Source organism: Sus scrofa, chromosome 9 (genome assembly GCF_054392235.1).
Source record: "Sus scrofa isolate SSC_HxYL_T2T_F1_AM1 chromosome 9, Sscrofa_HxYL_maternal_Yorkshire_Landrace_v2.0, whole genome shotgun sequence".
NCBI classification, from domain to species: domain Eukaryota; kingdom Metazoa; phylum Chordata; class Mammalia; order Artiodactyla; family Suidae; genus Sus; species Sus scrofa.
Window position 1 is genome coordinate 94,274,509 of NC_139391.1, and position 26,676 is coordinate 94,301,184.

Genomic DNA, 26,676 nt, shown 5'->3' on the forward strand with positions numbered 1-26,676 from the left:
GGAACTGGAAACACGATTGGTCATTTTTTAAATATACAATTTGACACAGCTCTAAACATGAAAGAACAATATACAATGCAGATAGCTGGCTCCCATAACAATGCTGTCAGTCCTGATCTAATCACACTATTAGCTGCATGAGATCATTGACTGACTCATATCTCATAGGGCAAGCTAACAGCATAAAGCTAAGAAAAGAATTTAAGTCATTCACTACCCACACAATAAGTTGGGCACGGGGAAATCCTGTCATCAGTGCACAAAATCCAAAGAATACATTCATGAACTGTCTACAACAAAGACTCAGCTAAAAATGGTGTCCAAAAGCTTGAATTTGATTCTTGCAATTTAAAGACCATTTGAAGCTATATGGCCTAGACTACAATGGATGCCTCTATTTCTCTAGGCAATAATCAATTAGTCTTGACAAAGAATCCCTAAATGATTTTGAAGTCATTTCTGGAAAGTTCTTAATGTTTGTGGAAATGTCTTCAAAATGGCTTGAACACATTTAACGTCACCTCATTTACTGTGTACAACAATCACAGCCCCATGCCATTTAATTTTAACAAACTGTAAAGATGCTGAGGTTTCTATGCCCTACTGGGCTCAGAGTACAAGTGATTCAATATTTCACACCATCTTATTAAAACGTAAAGTTGCTTTTTTTCAGGCAATATGGAAGGACGCTAAAAGGATAAGAGCCCTCTAATCTAAAAGAATTTTGCCCTGAATTTTCAGCATCTTAATCATCTCACCTCCCACCCTCATAGGATCTTAAGAGACTCAGAGCAGGGCATCATTGTTTTCACTGTCTCCCATAGTAATGAAAATAGAAACAAGGAGAGCAAATGCAGACAGGAATCCTGTTACCAAGGAATTTACATTCTAATAGCAGGGCCATGGGGTATAATTGACAAGACTATGAAGAAAAAGCACCTGATGCTATGAAAGCGTCATGAAAAAGCTGACATACACATGGAGAAAACTTCCGTGAGGAAGAGACAGCTGAGCTGAAGTTGGAGAAGTTATGCGTTAACCTAGACTCAGGGGTGAGAGGCACAAAGGGATGGAGGGGTGCTTCAGACAGAACAAAACGTGCAGGGGCCTCACGGGCCAAGCCTGCTGAACCTCAGGACGATGTTTGAAAGCCTGGGAATAGGTGAGCCTGGAAGGCCTTGGTCCTGAGGAAATGAGAAGACATCCACAAGTTTTAAGTCCCTCGGTTTGTATATTCATTGCGTTTTGCATCACATAATTTTCAAGGTGAGAAAGCCACGGGAGAGCAGCACAGTAGTTCGGGGACTGAACGTACGTTTTCTGCTCCGGCGTGACGCTCCAACGCTACCCCTGGTGTCCACTTCTTGTTTAGCAATACATGTTCTTCTCACCGTGAACGCCTCTTCCGCCGCCTTTGCTGGCCACGCCACTGGGTAGGAAGCCAGCTACCTCAGGACTGTGCCGGCTGCACCCTTCGGTTCTTCCGCTGTGGCTGGAAAGCCGGCGAAAGCGGCTCGACGCCGGCAGAGGACCCGGATGTGGGGGACGTGATGCAACGGGCGTGAGAGGAAGCCAGCCCTCAGCGTAATGGCGCCGGACCTCCTGTGGCGCTCTGCTCGTCTTCCTCTTAGGCTTCTCCTTCGTCGTGCTCCTAGCAACACTTTCGTGACTTCTCTCTTTGAAGGTGAGGTGCTGGAGTGGGGTGTCCGGTAAGCCGAGAGGCTTGGGAAAGTCTGAGAGGCCAAAGGCCTGGCCTCTCCATTTGTTGGCTTCGACCCCAGTCAGGTGCCCCAGCCGGACTAAGGTAGAGACTGACCGGTTGCCAAGTGGAGCTCAAGAAGCGCCACCTTCTCCATTCGCTGACCGCCTCTGCCCTTTCCTCAGAACACCTAAATAAAGGAAAGTCTGAAAGGTTTCCCCACCCCACCCTTACCCCCGTGTTCTTAGAACTTTAATAGGTAGAGAAAACCTCTGAAATAGTCTCCCACTTACTTGGTTCAGGACAAGTGGAGCAGAGGCGCTTTTGCTTGCAGACGTTTCTCTCACTGAGATGAAAGCCGGTCTTTGATTTTTTTTTTTTTTTTTTTTTCCCTATAGGAGAGCTGACTGGCTGAATGGATCTGAGCACAAATTCAGATTATGTTCAAAATGGTCATCCAGAGGAAGACAAGTCTCTGGGGACAAGACTGGACCAGACGCAGAAGCTCCTGCCCTAGACGGAGACAGACAGGTTCTAGTTTTAATGTTGGGCACGCGGGGGTGGGGATGGGGAGGCGGGTCTCTGCTCTTGACAGATCACGATTTGGCGGGAAGGGAACATCAAAAGTGGAAAGGACCAGGATAAAGTAATTATACAGGGAAGAAGACTCAAACGACAGTTTACAAGGCAGCTAGAAAACTTGTGATCCTTCATCAACCTGCCCACAATACCCAAACATCTTTCTACAGTGAAATATTCGTCACATCATTCTTCTGCTCAAAAATTTAATAGAGAGGCATACTCAGGAAGGAGGATGAATTCTTCCTGGTCGCTATTTCTGGTTTTATATAATCTGTCCCCTCCACAGCCAACTCCCACTCTTCCCCAAATGAATATTCCTTTTCACCTGAATTCAGTATTTGTTTCCACCTTCCTGCTTGTACTCATGTCACTCCTCCTAGTAATGATCTTTGCTCTTCCTGCCTTGGCCAGCTCCTAAACTCATCATCAGAACATCACCCAGGCCCCACATGTGGAAACCTCCACAAGCCACTATATTTCACATTTCTCTCAGATTTATAGCTCCTGTTACCTCTGCCTTTCCTCTTTGCAACTAGACACAAATGAATGCACATTCCTGGACATTATTTAACTGTTCACATAAGTCTGTCTTATGGTCCTAACGTGTCAGAAGCCATGTGTTTAATTTCTTGGTGAACATGAGTTGGACTGAAAATAGGCAATCCCATTTCATAAGCAATAGTGACATCTAGTGGTTGGAACATTGCATGAATTATGACTTTTTAGTGGTTAACTTTTATAAAGAGAATGATATAGATTGTGTAATGAACCCAAATGATTCCCATCAATTGTACACTTATCAAGAAGGGACATCAAGTGAATATTTTTGTGCTGTGCCTTCCCAGTGCTTTACCTACCCTCCTGTGGTCCATTCGCCCACAAACTGCTGGTAAGGGGTCCCTGCATGTGCTCCTTGCAAACCACAACTTCCCTTTCCCGTAGGAAGATTACTAGAAGCTTTCATGGCAATTATGTGATTTTTAATTCTCTGCTTCCTGTTGAGATAGAAGTTTGTGTGCATAAATATTTATTTTGGAAACGAAATATGCAATTGAGGAAGAAACTTGAGATGATAAATATGATAGCCAGAGTAGAAACTCATTTCAAAGCCAAATGGGAGAGGCAGTGTGGTGTAGAGGAAAGCTTGTGGACTTTGGCTTCTAAGAGACTTGGGATCAAATGCCAGATCTTTCCATTAAATTCATGTGGTAGTTAGAACAACTAACATCTAAGGACTTAGTTTTCTCATCCCAAACAATGAATATGACATATACCTTGCTAAGCTGCTTTGAGAAGGATTAAATAGTATCATGTGCCAAAAAAATTCTGGTCAGAGTAGGTAGTCAATAGATAATTGCTACTACTATTATTATATGCATTTTTCTAAGAATTATTATCATCGTGTTTCCTTTGGTATCTTTTTTTAAAAATCCTGGTTTTTTAAATTTGGGAATGTCAATAACTAATTTTGATTCTGATTGAAATTACCTCATCTATCTTAGGTTCACATGCTTAAAATGTAAAATAATGAGTTCAGGAAAACTACTTTAAATTTCTGAAAATGAAATAGGAATTCTAATCTACCATAGACATCAAAATTTGAATAGTAATGAAGGTTTAGAAGAGCTAGAGCAGACTGAAGCTATCTTTATATAGAGAACTTAGAAAACTACCCCTTTAGCTCAGGTTATAAATTGATTGTGGTGACAATCAGGATTTCTGGAGGGAGAAAAAAGCACTAGGAATAAATATGTAAATAAATGTATCACCAGAAGACATTGTGAAGTACTAATTTGTGTGGCCCTCCTGTGGGCAAAATGTGAATAACAGTCACCCTTTTTCATACCTTTTTTTGAGAAGAGTATTCTCAGGTTTATCTGAACCCTAAGGTAAAGTAAGAGTTTGTTTCAAAAGTTTGCCTTTTTGCCTATCATTGGGAACTTGGAAAACTTTTTCTCCATATAAAGGATGTTATATATGGTGATTTATTTCCCTTTCAATCCCAAATTAATACCACATTTAAGCCTTGACTATATAACCCCACAAATAATAAATTAGCCCAAGTAGCCACAATGCACAGAGTGTTTCTTTAAGAGTGTCAAAAACAATAGAATTTCTAGGTTAGAAGAAATTTGAGATCTCTATTCTAAATTCCAGCTGCTTATACCAAAAACACACCTTCCTCCAGTTGCCACCCCAGCAGTGGGAACAAATAATCTCCTCCTCACCTAGTCAGACACAACTCTCTTCCTCTCCTCTTCACTTTTATAACAGAAATAGCAATGCATGGACAGAAGACCTGAGTTCACATTCTCACTTTTGTTATCTATTATAGGAGAGGGAGTAGGGGTTATCATCCCCAAATCCTATCAGGTTAAACAGAGATCTATTTTGTGCTCTCATTAATGACTTCCACCCATATTCCTCAATCGAAGCAAGTTATAGAGCCAAGCCTGATGTCAGTAGAACAGTAAGTATACTTTTTCATGAGTGTGATGTCAACAGGTAATGTCAATAGAACAGGAAGTAAACTCCTTACATGAGGAGGTGCTCCAGAGAAGGGCATAGTAGGAAAAGGAAGGGAATATTTTGAACAGGTAATTGAATTATATCATCTTTTGTGACTGTAAACATATCACTTATGGTCTCTTAGTCCTAAGACTCAAACCCAAATTTGGAGGTAACATTCCTTTCCAGCCTAAGCTCAGAATTGTGGTAAAGATCAAGTAAGACTATGAATATATCACATATGTATTCTGTCCTTTCCCAGAGATTCTATACAGTAAGCCTCATGTAGAACCCTGCTCTCTGTATCTTTTTTAATGGCCCCCATGTATCTCAGAACATAGAGAGCATTTAGAAAATGCTTCTGGGCCTTATGCCAAAGATTCTGATTCACTAGAACTGGGATGGAGTTCTAGATGTTTGTAATTTTAAAAGCTCCTCAGGAGATTCTGATGTAAAACTATACAGGAAACCCTGAGCTGTAGAATCCATTTTAGCAGTAAAATTATGCAACCTATAGTCAATAATTTCCCCCTTTTTTTCAGAGAGCAGGGGTTTTTTTATTGATTGCTTATATAAATTTCTGTTAGAAACTTATTTTTTATATCTCAATCCAGTATAAATTGAGTTGGCTAATAATAACCAGCAAAGAAGGACAGGTATTGATTTGCTTATAAGAAAGTCATAATGCTGGAGAAAGAGATGGGTGATAGAAAAGTAAAGGGGAAGAGTAAAGGGGAGAGATACTTAAAGCAACTATATAGCACTTAGTGCAGGAATAACAATGATGAGGGCACCCATTTATTCCGTGGTCACAAGCTCTGGTTTAACATGTGATATCTCTCTGAAGCTTCAGGATGGCCTTATAGAGTGGAAAATGTTATAACTATATTAATCTGGGTGCCAGAAAAGTTAGGTCACATGAAAATGTTAAAGGAAGATTCACACTTAACTCTATCTAACTTTAAAGCACAGGATCTCAGCCACACTACTACCCAGATGTCAATGTACCTTGTGCCTGCCATGAAATTCCATCAAGGAGACCACAAAAGGAGAGGGAAAGAAGAGTAACAAAGTCATCAAGGAAGCAGTACTTTGTTCTTTGTAACACCTCCTATGTAGCAACATTTCAATGATCTCACCTCATTGCTCTGTCCCAAAAACTTCTGTCCCACCTCCAGACTTCCCTTTCCACCATTGTCACTGTGAAGGCAAGACTTGGATTGATGACCACAAATGTTGCCATTCTTAATCATTTACTAAGTGCTTTCACAACTGTCTCATTTACTGTCCTAAAAAACAGTATTCTACAAAATGTAAAAACCAAGATTTAGGTGATTTGTCTGAATCAGCATTTCCAAACCTAAGTAAAATTGGTCTAGGTAATTTTTGTTTCATGGCTCTGTCCTGTGTGTTGCTAGATGTTTAGTAGCATCGTGGATTCTACCCACTAGGTAAACCATCACCCCCAATTATAACAACCAAAAATGTTTTCAGTTATTGTCAAATATCCTCACGGAGGGGGTGCCAGGGATGGGGGGCCCAACATTACATCTGGTTCAGAAACCACTGCCCTAAAGTGATGTAACAAACAGGTAGAAATTACTCCCAGACCTACTCTTCTGGGTACAAACTAATGGATATTCCTTTGCACCTTGGGAGCCTCCCAAGAATCATAAAATTTTGGAGCCCAACATTTTTAGTGACATCCTGGAAACTCCTTTGTTTAGTTATTGGGCAAGCTAAACCATAGAGATGCAAAATAACTCTCACAATTTTATGGCTCAAAGCCATTTAAAAATAATTTTAAGTATTCCTAAGATTCTTGTGCAAAGTCACGTTACAGATACCTATCATATGATAAGGGCACATCTTGTCCTGTGGCTACATCTGCTAGCCCTTATATCTCTGACAAAGAGTTCTGTCATGCCAGTTTTTGGATCCTGAACCTCCACCTTCCACCCCAAGATCCTCCCTGGACCTAGCAGCGCTTTTCGAGTTATTACATTAGAATAGTGAGTTAATGGTGTTGATTCCTATGGTTGAGCCTCCTTAAACTAAAAAAAAAAGTTTTAATCAGCCATTTAACACCATATGATAGTAAACAAAACAAACAAACACAAAAAACTAGCTAAAAAATCTTCCTTTACAAAATCCAGGAACCTCTATGAAACTCATAGACACAGGGTGTTTTAGCAATGGAGAAATCAAGGTCATTCCCAGAGAGAAAATTTCATTGGAACAGTAGACTTGTCCACAGAGGTTATCCTGTTCGCCACTGTCATCTCCAGGTTCAGGAAATGCCTCCAGCTACAGTTCATCTCACACTCCATTTCCTCATAATCATTTTTGGCCCTTTGCTGAGATCAAGAAGAGTATGTGTTCTTATAATTTTAACATCTAATGCAGTCTTTACGAGCCTTGGGGCAACTTGAAGGCAAAGACTCTCCTTGTTTCATTCTGTACTACATTCTCAATAAGCAACACAAACTAGATAGCCAGTAAATATTTATTAGGCAACTTAAAAAAAAACTAGGACTTCTTAATTGACTTTCATGATGCCGCTATCCTCAAGGAAGCATTTTTTTTCTTCTCCAGTCAACTTTCAGAATTCTGCCTCTTTGTCCTCACCCAGGGAAACCTAAAGGAAAGATCCTCCTTATCAAGTGGACACCTTGGGGTTTCCAACACAAGTGCTTTGGCCCACTAGACATCCACATGTGCTGATAGTGAGACCTGGAGAAGATAATAGTCCCTAGTGCCAGCAAACCCAAAGACATTTTTTGTTGTTGTTTAAAGTATTTGGCACTGAATTTCCATCGCTTGTAACCTAAAGAGTCCTAACTAATACATTCTGCCTGGGAATTTCAACTTTTAATACGTGAAATTTGAGGAGTAGACCTGGTAGATAACCTTGTTCAGACTACCAGTGCTAGAATAATTCATGCCATGTCACTGCTGCCCTTCATGTTAAGGCCTTTCAGTTGCCTACAGAATTTTCTTTTTTTTTTGCTATTTCTTGGGCCACTCCCGCGGCATATGGAGGTTCCATGCTAGGGGTCGAATCGGAGCTGTAGCCTCCGGCCTACGCCAGAGCCATAGCAACGCAGGATCCGAGCTGCGTCTGCAACCTACACCACAGCTCGCAGCAACGCCAGATCGTTAACCCACTGAGCAAGGGCAGGGACCGAACCCGCAACCTCCTGGTTCCTAGTCGGATTCGTTAACCACTGCGCCACAACCGGGAACTCCCAGAATTTTCTATGTTACTAGAAGCCTGGCTTTCAAGAAATGTAAAACCTATCATAGGTTTCCCAGGAAGGTAAAAGGAAAACCACCTTTCTGACCAGATGAGGACATTTGCAAAATGGAGGAATGCTGTGCTCAAAGAGAGCCTTCCTTCTAGACTTTCTGACTCATCCCTCCTATCTCTTTTGTCTATATTCTTATCACTTCTATTTCATACCTGAGCCCTCTACCCAGTTAAACTTTTCTCGAAATTCTTTGGGCAGCTGTAGCTCTGTGTAGGTAACCGTTTCATCAAGAAACCAGCTGAATCTTAGTTCATGCTCTGCCTCTAAGCCTATAATGGCACTGTTGAGATGTAACAGTTTCTTGGGTTTACAAGTTTCTCAAGCAGGTCTCCTCCACCCTTAACTCATGATACTAAATCTTTGCTGTTCCAATTATTACTTCTCTTTGGCCACATATAGAATTTCAGAACAGATAGACCTGGATGCCAAATGTTGCTGTAAAGTTTAACTTTTTTCTTGCTCTAAATTTAAAATGTCACTATAATACTTAGTCTATTAAGAATTTAAAGCTATTGTTCTTAAAAAGTGCCCTATAACTCCTTGAGAAGTAAAAGAACATTAACACATTACCTCAGAATAGATTTACTATTTTGAAAACTACCCACCCACATATGCTACAAGTATGTCTTACATAAATTCAGGAATTTGTCCTGTTTTATAGCAATAGCACAAGAACTTCTTCTGTATTAGTCATGTTTTTTTGCTTTGACATCTCCCAGGTTTAGCTAATTCCTAGAGATAGCAGATAGTTCATCCTGCAGTGTTCCTTTTATATGAAAACTATATGAAATCCAGAACCCATATGCCCTCAACCATCTCCTTTACTAGGCCACCATATGCTGAACAAGCCACTATTCGTTTCTCTAATCACCACAAGTAAGGTCAGGTACCACCAGACAACTAGAGACCGCCCCTACACCCCCAGAGTCCACTGAGATTATTCAAAGTAGCCGATTCTAAGTCTATTTATACTGCTTTGCCTTACCTTTTTCTCAGAAACTACAATAAAAGCTCTTGCACATTGTTTCCTCTGCTTCCTTTATCTCATTCCACTCTGGTGCTTCCTTTGTGGTCCTTCATAGAGTGGTATGCTTCATATTTCTAGGGATCTATGAGTATGAACTTCTTCCTTCATGGCAGTCATTTCCATGTCTATATATCTTACCATATCTGATTAAAATAAATGCTGGGTACATTTAAAAATACCTCCCAATCCTGTTAACTGTTCAGCAAAATAGCTTCCAATAATAAATATAGTAAATATATTAATCTAATATTTTGTGCAATGTTCAGAGGTTTCTTTGAGAAAAAAATTTAAGTAAGATTCAAGAAAGAAGAAAAAGTAAACCCTATTGAGACTGTTTTGGCTGGGAGATTTAATATGCAAGAGCTACATTAATATAATCTTTCGTATTATGAAGTAAAACATTGTTGTCTCAGAGAAGTTATTTTCTTCCATTTAGAAGAGGAACTTCTAAAAATTCTATGTATAAAAAGAACCAGGAGTAGAGCCAGGTGCCCCTTACTTTATGCAATGGATCTCAAACTCTAATTTAAATAAAATCACTTGTATAGCTTGTTAAAAATGTGTTTTCATGGGCCATACTCTCCAGAGACTCTGATTCAGGTGTCTGAGGAGAGGGTCAAGAATCTGCATTTCTATTAAGAAGTCTGTATCCTGACAAGGTGTTCCAAGAATCACAATTTAATAACACAGGGAAACCAGTAGCCTGCTTTACCTGCCTCTAAAGACCATTTTTGAGCCATATGTGCAGTCATCTGTCAGTTTTGGGGCCCTAAAGTATCTGCTAGTGGCAGCTTCTCTTTAAACAATGGGTTGATAATATTAACTCCATGTATATATTATATATACATTTATAGATAAATCTAGATCTCTAGATATAGATATATTATCCATACCACCTCATCGGATCCAGACATAAATGGGTAAACTCCAGCTCAGTCACTTACTGACTATCCAAGTCTGGCCATGTTAAACACCCTGAGTCTCAGTTTCCTCACTTTTAAAATGGGATTACAATGCCACTTCACAGAATTGTGACAAGGATTAAAGGAGCGATTGTATATAATGCATTCTACTCAGTACCCAGTGAAGAGTAAGAATAGGAATAGAGACAATACAACCCATTGATGTTTTACATTTGTAGAGAAATTGTTACGTGGTTTCCAGAACTCTTTACATACCATGTAATTATATCCTCACAGTGTGCATGTGAGCTAGAGGATACAGGTTGTTACTCCAATTTTAAAGTGAGGTTCAGTCTCAGTCTGATGCTGTGATCATATGATTGTAATCTCAGTGGGAAAAAAAAAATGAGGCTCAATGTGTCTGAGAAGGTAGGAGTTTCTTTTGCCTTTTGAAGCCAAGGAATTAATGTGCCCCAGAATGCTTCTTCAAACTTCAGAGCTCAAGGTGAAATTCAAATTTGTGAAATGGTAGAGTAATATAGTGGTTAAGAGCATAGATTTTGGAGTAGACAAATTTGGCTCTGCCTCTTTAATAATTTTGTTAACTTGACAATGTTATTTAAGTCTTCTAATCTCATTACCTTATTATAAAATGGGACTAATAAAGCAATGATTAAATAAGATAATTTTCATAATAGTAATAATAATCTAATATTTATTGAAGCTTCCATAAAATATTTTTCATAATACATAGCAGAGAAGTGCTCAGAATGGAGCTAGTACATAAGAAACTACCCACCCACACATGCTACAAGTACAACTAATATATGGAAACAGTTATTACTATTGCTAACTTAAAGAGGAAAGCAGTCAATTTTTTCTTAATGTGAAAAGGTAACTAATGGACATATGTTTAGTCATGATTATAATCACTTACTTTATTAGGAAACAGAGTAAACATGAGAAGACTATGTAGCTAGACCCAGATCACAATGTGACTCCCTGGCAGGGTCAGATTTCTGCCCTGACCAAGACCTTGTCTCTTCTCCAGAGATCGCTGTGATCCTTTCATTTCACTCAAAACAAAGACTTTCACTTGGAGAATTCTCTCACAGAGTTTCATGGTTTTATACTAAAGTAATTGTCTCTTGGGTCTGGACAATTGCTTTGTACTCTGATGTTTAATATTTTGAGTTTTTGTGAAAGATGCAATTTTTGCTGAGTTAAAGGCCCACACAGTTCTTACAGGTTCCAGTTTGGAACCAACCCTAAATCTTTTGTGGCTTTGAGTTAGTCTTGGCAGAGTGCTTCCAGAGTGGGAGGATTTTTAATGGGTTTCTTTAAAGAGTCACTTTAAAGCATTCATTTAGGCTCAAACCAAAGTAAACTGACCAATCTATTCCCATGGATTTTAGAGGGACAAGGGTTAGAATTCAGAGGAAATGTGGTAAGCAAAGCCTACTGAGGATTTGGTTGATACTGTGGACCATTAAATGACCACGGTGTCACTAAAAGAAACTTTCTCACAAAGACTTTTTTTTTAAAGCTTTCTACTCTGTTATGCTCCGGCAATATTAGAAGCATTTTTTGGTGTGTGCTTATTATGTATATATGAGATATGTATATATGTATATATTTTGAATCAATGCCAAATGTCATAAAATTGGTATTTTGTTGAATATAAAATCATGAAACAAACTTCCATATGAAAGAATAACTGTAAAAACTTTTATTGAAAATAGGAGTGAAAATTTAAACATCTAACATGACAGTGAAGGACCATAATTTTCCAAACACCATCAGGTGCTAATAGCTCCTACAGCTATTACACATCACATCTGTCTTACTAAGCAGACATTTATCTAACTGAAAAACAAAGTATTTGATAGAATTTACAGGGAAACCATGTGGTCCTGGCCTCTTTTTTTCTTGAAAGATTTTTTATTTTTGTAATTACAGATTAAATATCTTGACTTTCTCATTGGTCTATTCAGATCTTCTATTTCTTCCTAATGCTTGATCGGCTATCATGAGTCTTGATAGGTTGTATTTTTTTTTCTTGGAATTTAGCCATTTGTTCTAGATTATCTAGTTTGTTGGTATGTAATTTTTCATGGTAGTCTGTTATGATCTTTTATATTTCGGTAGTATCGATTTTAATACCATTTCATTTATGATTCTATTTATTTGTCTTTCTTTTTCTTTCCTAATTCTTTTTCTAACTAATGATTTGTCAATTTTGTTTATCTTTTTTAAAGATTAGCTCATTTTTTCTGTTGTTTTTCTAGTCTTAAAGTCATTTATTTTCATTTTTTTTTTAATTACTCAAATGAATTTATCACATCTGTAGTTGTATAATGATCATAACAATCCAGTTTCACAGGATTTCTATCCCATAACCCAAGCACATGCCCCTACCCCCCAAACTGTCTCCTCTGGAGACCATAAGTTTTTCAATGTCTGTGAGTCAGCATCTGTTCTGCAAAGAAGTTCAGTCTGTCCTTTTTTCAGATTCCACATGTCAGTGAAAGCATTTGATGTTGGTGTCTCATTGTACAGCTGACTTCACTTAGCATGATAGTTTCTAGGTCCATCCATGTTGCTAAAAATGCCAGTATTTCATTCTTTTTAATGGCTGAGTAACATTCCATTATGTATATATACCACATCTTCTTGATCCACTCCTCTGTCGATGGATATTTAGGTTGTTTCCATGTTTTGGCTCTTGTAAATAGTGCTGCAATGAACATTGAAATACATGTGTCTTTGCGAGTCGTGGTTTTCTCTGGATAGATGCCCAGGAGTATTTCTTTTTATTGTCAATTGGTAGTTCTATTTTCAGTTTTCTGAGGCATCTCCATACTATTTTCCACAGTGGTTGCACCAATTTACAATCCCACCAACAGTGTACTAGTGTTCCTTTTTCTCCACACCCTCTCCAGCACTTATTGTTTGTAGACTTTTGGATGATGGCCATTCTGGCTGGTGTAAGGTGGTACCTCAGAGTGGTTTTGATTTGCATTTCTCTAATAATGAGTGATGTTGAATGTCTTTTCATGTGTTTCTTGGCCATCTGTATGTCTTCTTTGGAGAACTGTCCGTTTAGATCTTCTGCCCATTTTTTGATGGGGTTGTGTGTTTTTTGGTATGGAGCTGCAGAAGGTATTTATAAATTTTGGAGATTAATCCCTTGTCCGTCAATTCACTTGCAAAGATTTTCTCCCATTCTGTGGGTTGTCTTTTTGTGTTGTTTAGGGTTTCCTTTGCTGTGCAGAAACTTTGAAGTTTGACTAGGTCCCATTTGTTTATATTTCTTTTTATTGTCAGTACTCTAAGAGGTGGCTCTGAGAAGATGTTGCTGTCGTTTATGTCAGAGAGTGTTTGGGCTATGTTTTCCTCTAAGAGTTTTATAGTGTCTGGTCTTATATCTAGATCTTTAATCCATTTTGAGTTTATTTTTATGTATGGTGTTTGGGAGTGTTCTAATTTCATTCTTTTCCATGTGGCTGTTCAATTTTCCCAGTACCACTTATTGAACAAGTTGTCCTTTCTCCATGGTATATCCTTGCCTCCTTTGTCATAGATTAGTTGGCTGTAGGTGCCAACTAATCTTTCTTATTTTCCTTCTCTACTAAACATTAGGCTTAGTCTGTTCCTTTTCTAGTTCCCTGAAGTGTATAGTTAGATCGTTTGAGTTTTTTCCCTTAATTAGGTATTTATTATTATAATATTCTCTCCTAGAACTATTTTTGCTGTATCCTATAAATTTTGGTATATTGTATTTCTAATTCTATTTGTTTCAAGATTTTTTTAAAATTTCCCTTTTGGTTTCTTCTTCAATTCTTTGATTGTTCAGGAGTATGTTGTTTAATTTCCACACATTTGTGGATTTTCCAGTTTCCTTACATTATTGATTTGTAGTTTCATACTCTTATGGTCCAAAAAGATACTTGGTATTTCAGTCTTCTTAAATTTGCTAAGACTTGTTTTGTAATCTAACATGTGAAATATCCTGGAGAATGTTCTGTCCATGCTGGAGAAGAATGTGTATTCTGCTGCTATTGGATGGAATGTTATGTATATGTCTGTTAGGTTCATTTGGTCTATAGTTCTATATGTCTCCCTATTAATTTTCTGTCTGAATTATCTATCCACTCTTGAAAGTGAAGTTCTTTGCTATTGTTATATTGTTGTCTGTTTCTTCTTTTGGATCTGTTAGTATTTGCTTAACATATTTAGGTGCTCCATTGTTGGGTGCATTAAAAAAAAAATTACTTTGAATTCTTTATCAGGCAAATCTCAGATCTCCATTTATTTGGTCTTGTTTACTAGAAAATTATTGTGTTCCTTTGGAAGTGTCCAGTTTCCTTGATTTTTCATATTTGTTGAAGCCTTACATTGTTAACTTGAATTTGAAGGAGTCACCTCTTCTAGTCTTTACTGACTGACTTTAGGAAAGAAATACACTCAGTCAGCCCTTCTAGGGATTCTGAGGTGTTCTCAGACCTTTTCTATGGGTATGCCTGCTCCACACTTCTTACTCCCTCTTGGAAGGATATTCTTGAGATTGTACGCCTTCTCTTGATCCTGCAAAGCAAAACCACCTACTGACAGCTTCTCATTTTCTTGATTTCCTAGGGTAGCGCTTAGTTTTGTGTGCTTTTTCCCAGTCCAACAAACTTGGATCAGCCTTCTGCGCATGTGTATGCATGCTCACTAGCTTGCAAAGACTTGCTTACACCAATCTCAGAGGTACACACAAGTAGCTAGCCACAGGTTTGGGAGGTGGTTGAGTGTGGGTGAAGCATGCAAAATGTTGGGGGTGTCCATGGGCCAATTTAGGAGATCAATAGGCCAAGCATCCCAAGCAGCTTATGAGCTAGCTTCTTGATAGCTAGTAAAATCTGCATCTCTTTGGTATGTTCTATTCTGAGCCATGGCTGCTATTTTCCCAACCATTCCCTGCCCCCTAGTCACTCAGCATTCTAGATGGAGCAAGAAAGAAATGGGCATCTTTAGTGGCTTCCTGCACAGCTGAGAAAGTTACACTATTCCTGTTACCCCCTTTAGTCAGTTCAATCTCAGATATTTTTTTTCCTCCAACAGTGTCCTGGAACTGTTCTTCAGGATTACCCCCAGGCTTCTCCATAGGCACTCATGTCTGTGAATGATTGTCTATATCAGTGTCTTGTGTATATTTGGAAAATGATAGAAAGCTCCTATTTCACTATTTTGAGTTCTCTCTGCCTTCTTTTTTTTTTCACTCATGATGGTACACTGATATCTGGTGGTAATTGATATGGCTTCTTTGCCTTCTGACAAAATGAAGCAAGTAATTACATAATTCTAAAAGAGAAGAGAGATCTTATTGAGTTTTCAACACTGTGATTAGTGCTGTACAGTAAGGATTAAATGGCTTGCTCAAAGTTATATGTGTAGTAAGTGGGGAATCCAGAATTTGAATCTAGACAGTTTGACTCCAGCAGTGTGCTTTCCAGTATGATAGCCATAGGTTATGTGCGGCTATTTTAATTTAAATTAATTAAATTATATAAAACTAGAAATTCAGTTCCCTCAGTAGTTGCAAGTGCTCAATAGCTACACATCCCTAGTGGCAACCATCTTGGACAAGATAGAGAATATCTCTGTTTTCGAAGAAATTTTTGTTGGATAACACTACTCTAGAAGCAAAACTTTAGAATGCGATACCATTTTGCCTTTGCTTTTATATAACATTGTCAGATTATTAAAGTAAGTTTATTCTCAAAAATTTAATTATTCTGCTGTACAAATGACTATTACAAGTATATATCTAGCTTGGAGATTTTCTTAATTATCAGTGCCACATTTCCATCTGTATGACTGATACGTTCAATTGAACACTCTAATAACATCCGCCCAAACTCATTTTTAAAACAAAGTGTCACTTTTTCCCCAAAACCAACTTCCTCTCTTGACTTCTCTATTTCCGTCTTTGCTACTCTTTTGTTCTCAGTTTCTGAAGTTTAGGCATTGAACTTTTATTTTTCATTCCTCTTTCTTGTGCTCTGAATCATATCTTGTCAACCTTTCCTTAAAAATATCTCTCAAATATGACTTTCTTACTTCTGTCAAATTAGACCATAGTGGGTCTACCTGAATCTTGTCTTTTCCCAAGTCGTTACAGTCAACCCCTGACATCACATAAACTGTATCAAATATCAATGGCCCTGTCACTCTCATTCTCAGAAAATTATAATAGTTGCTCTGAATAAATTGGTTCAGTGCTTCTTTTATTTTTTAGTTTAATATTTTTATTTTTTATTGTTATTTCCTGAACACAATTTTTTTCCAACTGTACAACATAGTGACCCAGTTACACATACATGTATTTTTTAATCCCTTATCTCTTTCTCGATTTTTGTATGAACTGTTCATTCTAGCCAGACTGGTCTCATTCCTCTATTGTGAGATAATTCACCTTTGCGTTCCCGAAATTATGTTCTTGTTCTTCCTCCACACACCTACACTTATTGACATCGTAACAACCTCAGGGCCTTCTCATGTGTGGGGTGAAACCATTTTAGGTCATAATGTTCTTTTCAGATACTAGAATAGTCTCTGTATGTACTATTCATGAAAATAACTTCCTACCTTGCTGAGCATAATAGGATTCTCTAGAGAAACAGGGAATCCTATTTGTCTGTTTTGTCTATATCTATATCTATATCTATATTTATATCTCTCTCTATCTGTATCTATCTAGAGAGGGAAAAGGAATGGTAAGTTGAGGAGGCCTTGATTTTTAAAAATTGTCTCACACAAGTGTGGTAGCTGGCAAGTCTGAAATCCTCAGGGCAGGAAAGAAGACTAGACATTCTTGCAAAAAGTTAGTATCTTGAATCTGAAGGCAGTCTGGAAGCAGAACTATTTCCTTTTTAGAGGACCTCAGTCTTCTCTCTTAGGATTTTAACAGATTGGACGAGGCTCACTCACTTTATACGGGGGTATCTGCTTTACTCAAAATCTACTAATTTAAATGTCAATCACATCCTTAAAAATACCTTCACAATAACCTTTAGATTGGCATTTAATCAAAAAACTGGGTGCCATTGCCTAGCAAATCTGACTCATAAAATTAAACGTCACATGGGGTATGTATAATTTTAGAGTTCTTATATATAATCTCAACTCTGCAATTTGGGTAAATGTGGAGGGAAGAAGGTACTAGTATTTGAGGAAATGCATTAAGTCAAAGTATAAATATTAGAGTATATGAAAACAACCAGTTTGTGAAGACCATAAAATACTCCTCCAGTTCCGAAAGAATAGCTTTGTGGAAAAGGTGGAAACAAAAAAATGTTTTGTGAAATTTGGCCGTAACCATGATTTCCCTATTTCTAAAATTAGTAGCTTCCATAAAATTCATATCTTCCTTCATCTAATTAAAAGTCCCAGGACTTCCACCCAAATAGTCTGTCTTAGCTGCGTATCAGGTTATTCTTACCAAACATGCTTGAAGATTAAGTGCCACTCAGAAATTTCTTAACATGGTGATATTTTGTTACATGAATTTCCATCTTGACATATGAACCAAAAAAAACATTTTTTATAGTATTGACATTGATAACCTCTACACTATTATCAGTAAAGATTGGTAAAATCTGACCAACACAGATTTTATTTAGGCCAAGTAAAATGTTCAGAGTTCTGCTTTCACATTACCTTCTTATTGTTGGATATTACTACCTGATTATCTCACCAATATCTCACACTTGATATGTTTCAACCAAATTTATCTTCCTTTCAAAAAGGATGCAAATAAGGAACAAGGGGGTCCAGCCATCATGGCCAACCTATATCTTCCCATGTAATGATGACTCCTCACTTTCCCTTCATTTTCTTTCATCTCATGTTACTTTGTCTTAGTGCAGTTTCCCTTCATACATATAAATCATACTTCCTCTACTGGAATACTCTTCTTGATTTTTGTATGACAACTTCCTTCTTGTAACTCAATTTTGACCTTAAACATTGGCTTCTAGAAGAGACAGGATGACCAGACACTATAACTGCCGCTTTACACTTCATCACATTGCTCTGTTTTAGTTTTATGCCTAAAACTTAACACTATCTCATTTTCCTTTTTTATGTATGTCTTTTATTAAAACCATGACTCTCCTTGCAATAGAGCAATAGAGTAATAGAGTAAGCTCTATATGACAGAGACATCTGGGCTCTCTAATGCTTAAAATAGTACCTGGCAAAATATGTACTTACCAAATGAAGGAGTGAAAAAAATCATCATTTGGGCTAGTTAAAAATGTAGATTTCCTGGAGCACTGCCTTTGCTAGTCCTTGAAAACATGAAGAGGAAAACCTAGGAAGATTTTTTTTTCACTTATGCCCTAGGAAATTCTGATGCCAAGAGTCATTTAATCATACTTTATGCTGCGGACACTATGTAAGAACTAAATGTTGTTAGTATTACACTGTATTTTGAATTTTGGGGGGGAGAGGGGAGCTCTTGTGGCTTATGGAAGTTCCAGGGCCAGGGGTCAAATTCAAGGCACAGCTACAGCCTGCACAACATCTTCAGCAATGCCAGATTCTTAACCCACCGCTCCAGGCTGGGGATTGAACCTCTGCTGCAGCAGAGACAGTGCTAGATCCTTAACCTGCCATGCCACAGAGGGAACTCCTTAAATTTTTTTTTATATTCTTGGATTTAGCAGAGAGAAAGATAAAACTTCCTTTAAATAAATAGAGCCTTCTACTTGACAAGTCTTTGTACTTGGTGCTATGGAGTTGTGGTTTTCAAAATTTGATATGCATACAAGCTACCGGGAGAATCTTGTTTAAAATGCAGATTCTTTTCAGTAATTCTAGAACAGGATCCAAAATTTGGATTTCTAGAATGGATTTTAGAAAATCATCCAGGAGTTTCTGCCATGGCTCAGTGGAAACAAATCTGACTAGCATCCACGAGGACGCAGGTTTGATCCCTGGCCTCGCTCAGTGGTTTAAGGATCCAGCATTGCCATGAGCTGTATGTAGGTCACAGACACAGCTCGGATCCTGTGTTGCTGTGGCTGTGGTGTAGGCTGGCATCTACAGCTCCAATTCAACCCCTAGCCTGGGAACCTCCATATGCCGCGGGTATGGCCCTAAAAAGACCAAAAAATATATATATCATCCAGTATAGTCACTATGGAAAACAGTATGGAGGTGCCTCAAAAAATTAAAAATAAAACTACCATAAGATTCAGCAGTTCTACTTCTGGATATATGTTTGAAGGAAATTGAATCACTACTTAGAAGGAGTATCTGGACCAGCATACCCCATGTTCCTTGCAGCATTATTTACAATAGCCAAGACATGGTAACAACATGAGCATCCATTGATAGATGAATGGATAATGAAAATGTGTTATTTATACAGTAAAACATGATTTATCCATAAAAAATAAGGAAACTGTACTATTTGCAACAACTTAGATGAAGCTTGAGGGCATTATGCTAAGTGAAATAAGTCAGACAAAGACAATTACTGCATGATTTCACTTATGTATGGAAAAAAAAAAAAAGCCTAAAACCTGAACTCATAGAAACAGAGAATAGAAACCTAGAATAGACTAATGATTGCCAGGGCAGGGAGTGGGGAATAAAGGAGATGGATGAAGGCAGTCAGAGGGTACAAAGATTCAGCTGTAAGGTGAATAAGTTCTACAGATATAATATACTGTATGGCGACCCTAGGTAACAATACCATGTATTTGAAAATTGCTAAGAGAATAGATTTTAAAAGTTCTCAACACACATGCATACACACACGCACACACAAAAAAAACATAAATATGAAAGGTGATGGATGTGTTAACTAACATTGGAATACTTATCATTTTGCAATATATGCATTTATCAAATTATTACATTGTATACCTTAAACATGTATATGTCAGTTTTATCTCAGGAAAGCTGTAAAAAAAAAAAAAAAAACTAATGCAGCTGTATGCTGTCTATGAATTTCATTTAAATCTAAAGACACAAGTTGAAAGTAGAAGGATGGAAAAGGATATTCCATGCAAATAGTAATCAAAAGAGATCCAGGATGATTATAGTAATATTAGGGAAATGAGAATTCAAGTCATAAACTTTTTTAAGAGACAAAGATGACATTATATATTGATCAAATTATTACTAAGAAGATATAATCATTAAAAACATATGTGCCAAACATCAGAACTCCTAAGTATGTGATCCAGATAGTGACAGAACTGAAAGGGGCTAATTCTACAAAAATAGTTAGAGACTTTGTATCTCACTTTCAATAATAAATGTAACAATCAGAAAGATCAGCACTTTAAACCAATTGGACCTAACAGACATATACAGAAAGAACACTCCACTCCATCCAACAGCAGCAAAATACATTTATTTTTCAAATTCACATAAAATATTCTCCAGGAAAGACCATATATGAAACCACAGAATGAATCTTAGTAAATTTTAAAAGACTGACAGTATCAAGTATCTTTCCAATCACAATGGAATGAAACTAGAAACCAATAACAGAAGAAAATTCAGAGACCTGTGGAAATTAAACACACCCTTAAACAACCAATGAGTCAAAAAAGAAATCACAAAGGGAGTAACAAAATATCCTAAAACAATGAAAAAAGAAACTATATCCCAAAACTTAGAGGGTGCAGTGAAACCATTGCTAAGAGGGAAATGTATAGCTCTAAATACTTATATTAACAAAGAGAGGTATTGGGAGTTCTTGTTGTGGCTCAGCAGAACTGAATCTAATATCTAGGAGGACGCAGGTTTGATCCCTGGCCTTGCTCAGTGGGTTAAGGAACCAGCGTAATGTGAGCTGTGGTGTAGGTCTCAGATGCAGCTCAGATCTGACGTTGCTGTGGCTGTTGTGTAGGCTGGGGGCTATAGCTCCAATTTGACCCCTATCTTGGGAACCTCCATATGCTGCAAGTGTGGCCCTAAAAAGAAAAAAAAAAAAGAAGAAAAGAAAGGTATTGGCATTCCCATTGTGGTGCAACAGGACAGACTGTGTCTTGGGAATGCTGGGATGCAGGTTCAGTCCTCCAGCCTGGCGCAGTGGGTTAACAATCTGGCACAACTGCAGCTTAGGTCGTGACTGTGACTCGGATCTGATCGCTGGCCCAGGAACTCCATATGCCGTGGGGTAGCCAAAAATTAAATAACTAACTAAATAAATAAAATTTTAAAAAGTGTTATGTCAAGCTAAGTTTACACCCTAAGGGAGCAGAAAAAGAATTAAACTAAACCCAAAGCTAGCAGAAAAAGGAAATAAATATTAAAACAAAGATAAATAAAATGGAGACTAGAAAACAACAGAGAAAATCAATAAAACAAAAAGTTGGTTCTTTGAAAATATCAACAAAATTGACAAATCTTTAATGAAATTGACTAAACAAAAAAGAAGATTCAAATTACTAAAATCAGAAATGAAAGAGAAAATGTTACTACCAATTTTACAGAAGTAAAAAGGAATGTAAGTAAATATGACAGTTACATACTAACAAATTGTATAGCCTAGATGAATTTTTAAAATTCGCAGAAATACAATTTACTAAAACATGAAGAAATAGAAAATGTGAATAGATATATAACCAGTAAGGAGGTTGCATCAGTAATCAAAAATCTTCCCATAAAGAAAATTCCTGAACTCTGAAGCCATCTCAGATGCCTTCACTACCAAACATTTCAAGAATTAACACCATTCTTTCTCATACTCTTCCAGAATATTGAAGTAGTTTCATAACCAAACATTTCAAGAATTAACACCATTCTTTTTCATACTCTTCCAGAATATTGAAGTAGTTTCATAACTCAAGAATTAACACCATTCTTTCTCATACTCTTCCAGAATATTGAAGTAGTTTCATAACTCATCCTGTGAGGCCAGTATTACCTTGATAACAAAGCCAAACAAAGACACTACAAGAAAATTGCAGACATATATCTCTTGTGAATATTTATGCAGAATTCCTCAACAAAATACTGGCAACCAAATTCAATAGCATATTAAAGTGATTTTGCATCTTGATCAAATGGAATTTATTACCAAATTGCAAGGATATGTAAACTTACAAAAAGCAATCAATTTGATACACCACATTAACAGACTGAAAAAAATTGTAATTATCTCAATTGATGCAGAAAAAGCATATGACAAAATTCAGTACTTTTTCATGATAAAAACACTCAACAAACTAGAAATAAAAGAAAACTTTCTCAAAATGATAAAGGCCACCTATGAAAAACCCATAGCTAATATCATACTTAATGTTAAAAGACTGAAAACTTTCCCCTTAAGATCAGAAACAAGACTAAGATGCCCACTTTCACCACTTCTGTTCAACTTAGTACTGGAAGTTCTAGCCAGGGCAATTAGGCAAGTAAAGGAAATATAAGGCATTCAGATTGAATAAAGAATAATTAAAATTAACTCTGTTCACAGACAAGATCTTATATGTAGGGAATCCAAATCTCTCTCTCTCTCTCATGCACACACACACACATGTATGCACACGTGCACATGCTAACTAAACTGTCATAGCTAATAAATGAATGCAGCAAAGTTGCATGATACAAAATCAGCATGCAAAAATCAGTTGCTTGTTACTATTCACAGTAGCCAAGATATGGAAACAACCTAAATGTCCATCCATTGGCAGATGAATGTATAAAGGAAATGTGATAAATAGGTACAATAGAATATTTTCAACATTAAAAAAAAGAAATTGTGTCATTTGTGACAACGTGGATGACCCTGGAAGACATTATACTAAGAGAAAAGAAAGACACAGAAAGACAAATATTGCATGATCTCACTTACGTGTGGATATTTTTTTAAAAAATCAGTTGGTTTTCTGTACACCAACAGTGATCAGGAAAGAAAATTAATAAAACAATTGCATTTACAGTAGCATCAGAATACTTGGGAATAAACTTAGCCATGGAGGTGAAAGATTTGTTCGCTGAACACTTCAAAAAATTGCTAAAAGAAATGAAAGAAAACACAAATAAATGGAAAGACATTCTATATTCATGGACTGGAGGACTTAATACTGTTAAGATGACAGTATTACTGAAAGTGATATGTAGACTCAATTCAATCCTTATAAAAATCTCAATGACATTTTTTGCATACATAGAAAAACCCATCCCAAAATCTATATGGAACCACAAGGGACCCCAAAGACAATCTTACAAAGAAGAAGTTCAGAAGGCTCAGATTTCCTCATTTCAAAATATATTATGAAACTACATAATCAAAATAGTGTGTTACCTCCATAAAGACAGACATATAAGTCAATTGAATAGAATAATTCTCAGAAATGAATGCTCACATATATGATAAAATAATATTTGGCAAGAGTGACAAGACCATTTGTGGGGAAAGGACAATCATTTCAACAAACAGTGCTGGCAAAATTGGATCCATGTATAAAAGAATGAAATTAGATCCTTTATCTTATGACATGTAAAATAATCAACTCAAAATGGATCAAAAGTTCAAATGTAAGTGACAAAGCTATTAAAATTTTGGAAGAAAACCTGAGGAAAACTTTATAACATTGGATTTGACAGTGATGTATTGGCTATGACACCAAAACCTAGGGCAACAACAACCAAAAAAAAAAAAATAGATAAATTTGTATATTTTAGAGATTAAGCCTTTGTCAGTTGCATCATTTGAAACTATTTTCTCCCATTCTGTAAGTTGTCTTTTTGTTTTCTTTTTAGTTTCCTTTGCTGGGCAAAAGCTTGTCAGTTTGATTAGGTCCCATTGGTTTATTTTTGCTTTTATTTCTGTTGCTTTGGAGACTGACCTGAGAAAACCTTTGTAAGATTGGTGTCAGAGAATGTTTTGCCTATGTTTTCTTCCAGGAGTTTGATGGTGTCTTGTCTTATATTTAAGTCTTTTAGCCATTTTGAGTTTATTTTTGTGCATGGTGTGAGGGTGTGTTCCAGTTTCATTGATTTGCATGCAGCTGTCCAGGTTTCCCAGCAATACTGCTGAAAAGACTGTCATTTCCTCATTTTATGTTCTTGCCTCCTTTGTCAAAGATTAGTTGACCATAGGTGTCAGGGTTTATTTCTGGGTTCTCTATTCTGTTCCATTGGTCTGTATGAATGTTTTGGTACCAGTACCACACTGTCTTGATGACTGTGGTTTTGTAATATTTCTTGAAGTCTGGGAGAGTTATGCCTCCTTCTTGGTTTTTGTTCCTCAGAATTTCTTTGGCGATTCTGGGTCTTTTGTTGTTCCATATAAATTTTTGGATTGTTTGTTCTAGTTCTGTGAAAAATGTCATGGGTAATTTGATAGGGATTGCCTTGAGTCTAGATTGCTTAGGGTAGTATGGCCATTTTTACAATATTAATTTTTCTAGCCCAGGAGCATGGAATATCTTTCCATTTCTTTCCATCTTCTTTAATTTCCTTGATTAATGTTTTATAATTCTCAGTATGTGAGTCTTTTACCTCCTTGCTCAGGTGTATTCCCAGGTATTTGATTTTCTGGGGTGCAGTTTTAAAGGGTATTGTGTTTCTGTATTCTTTTTCTAATATTTCATTGTCAGTAATATTTCTGTAGAAATGTGACTGATTTCTGAATGTTAATCTTATATCCTGCTACTTTGCTGAATTTGTTGATCAGTTCAAGTAGTTTTTGGGTTGAGTCCTTAGGGTTTTCTACATATAGTATCATGTCGTCTGCATACAGTGACAGTTTTATCTCTTCTCTTCCTATTTGGATGTCTTTTATTTCTTTTGTTTGTCTAATTGCTGTGGCTAGGAGTTCCAAAACTATGTTGAATAGCAGTGGTGAGAGTGGGCATCCTTGTCTTATTCCAGAATTTAGTGGGAAGGCTTTCAGCTTTTCTCCATCGGGTATTATATTTGCTGTGGGTTTGTCATAAATGGTTTTAATTATGTTAAGGAATGTTCCCTCTATACCCACTTTGGTAAGAGTTTTTATGATGAATCTTTAATGACCCAGCAATCCCACTCTTGGGCATATATCTAGACAAAACTTTCCTTGAAAAAGACACATGCACCTGCATGTTCATTGCAGCACTGTTCACAATAGCCAAGACATGGAAACAATCCAAATGTCCATCAACAGATGATTGGATTAGGCAGATGTGGTATATATACACAATGGAATACTACTCAGCCATAAAAAAGAACAAAATAATGCCATTTGCAGCAACATGGATGGAACTAGAGACTCTCATCCTGAGTGAAGTAAGTCAGAAAGAGAAAGACAAATACCATATGATATCACTTATATCTGGAATCTAATATATGGCACAAATGAAACTTTCCACAGAAAAGAAAATCATGGACTTGGAGAATAGACTTGTGGTTGCCTGGGGGGAGGGGGAGGGAGTGGGTTGGATTGGGAGCTTGGGGTTAGTGGATGCAAGCTATTGCCTTTGGATGGATTAGCAATGAGATCCTATTGTGTAGCACAGGGAACTTTGTCTGGTCACTTATGATGGAGCATGATAATGTGAGAAAAAAGAATGTATACATGTATGTGTAACTGGGTCACCATGTTATACAGTAGAAAATTGACAGAACACTGTAAACTAGCTATATTGGGAAAAAAATCATAAAAAATAGATAAATTTGACTTCGAAATTTTAAAAGTTTGTGCTTTAACAGGCACTATCAAAACTGAAAAGACAACTGACAGAATGGGAGAAAATATTCACAAATCTACACATAGGAAGGGTTTAATATCCAGAATATATAAAGAACTCCTACAGGTCATCTCCAAAAAAAAAAAAAATTATCAGGCAACTGACTTGAATAGACATTTTTCCAAAAACAGAGTGATCAATATCACTAGTCGTTAGGGGACACAAAACAAAACTACAATGAGATACCACTTCAGATCTCTTAGGTTTACTACTATCAAGAAACAAGAGGAGTTCCCATTGTGGCTCAGCAGTTAACGAGCCTGACTAGTATCCATCAGGATGGGATTCGATCCCTGGCGTTGCTCAGTGGGTTAAGGATCCGGCATTGCCCTGTGGTATTAGTCACAGATGTGGCTCTGATCCTGCGTGGCTATGTTGTAGGCTGGCAGCTATAGCTCTGATTCAACCCCTAGCCTGGGAACCTCCATATGCTGCAAGTGCAGCCCTAAGAAGACAAAAAAAAAAAAAAGAAAGAAAGAAAGAAGGAAAAAGAAACCAGAAAATATCAAGTGTTGATGAAAATGTGGAGAAACTGGAACACTTGCACATTGCTAGTGGGAATGTTAAGTGGTATAGCCTCTATGAAAAACAGCATGGTAATTTATCAAAAAGTTAAATGTAGGATTGCCATATGATCCAGTATTTCCACTTCTGGGTTTATACTCAAAGAAATTGGAAACAATGACTCAAACAGATACTTGTACACCTACATAAATAGCAGCATTATTCACAATTACCCAAAGGTGGAAACAATCCAAATTTCCATCAACAGATGAATGGTTGAATGGACAAACAGTATGTTCCCACATATTATATGTATACACACACGCAATGGAGTAGTATTAGCCTTAAAAGGAAGGAATTTTTACACATGTAATATGGATGAACTTTGAAAACATTGTATATG

At 37.1% G+C, this 26,676-nt stretch overlaps 1 protein-coding gene and 1 long non-coding RNA gene across 22 annotated transcripts in view; one reads left to right on the plus strand and one right to left on the minus strand.

Annotated features, from left to right (window-relative positions):
- LOC146400034 (uncharacterized) overlaps positions 1-2,247 on the minus strand; it is a 198,412-nt gene extending 196,165 nt beyond the window's left edge. Inside the window, exons 1-2 of one of the 2 annotated variants that reach the window (XR_014816816.1) lie at positions 1,993-2,247; positions 1,316-1,889 (exon numbers count right to left, since the gene is read on the minus strand). This is a non-coding gene — a long non-coding RNA (uncharacterized LOC146400034). Of the gene's footprint in view, positions 1-1,315; positions 1,890-1,992 lie in introns of those variants that run through there. The other variant, XR_014816815.1, reaches the window with a different exon arrangement.
- Positions 1,564-26,676, plus strand: part of ABCB5 (ATP binding cassette subfamily B member 5) — a 157,957-nt gene continuing 132,844 nt past the window's right edge. For 13 of the 20 annotated variants that reach the window (XR_014816812.1, XM_084978436.1, XM_084978431.1 and 10 more), the window contains exons 1-2: positions 1,564-1,684; positions 2,098-2,230. The gene's annotated coding sequence lies outside the window, so the exon portion shown is untranslated. Of the gene's footprint in view, positions 1,685-2,097; positions 2,231-11,397; positions 11,477-26,676 lie in introns of those variants that run through there. The other 7 variants (XR_014816813.1, XM_084978434.1, XM_084978418.1 and 4 more) reach the window with 3 other exon arrangements.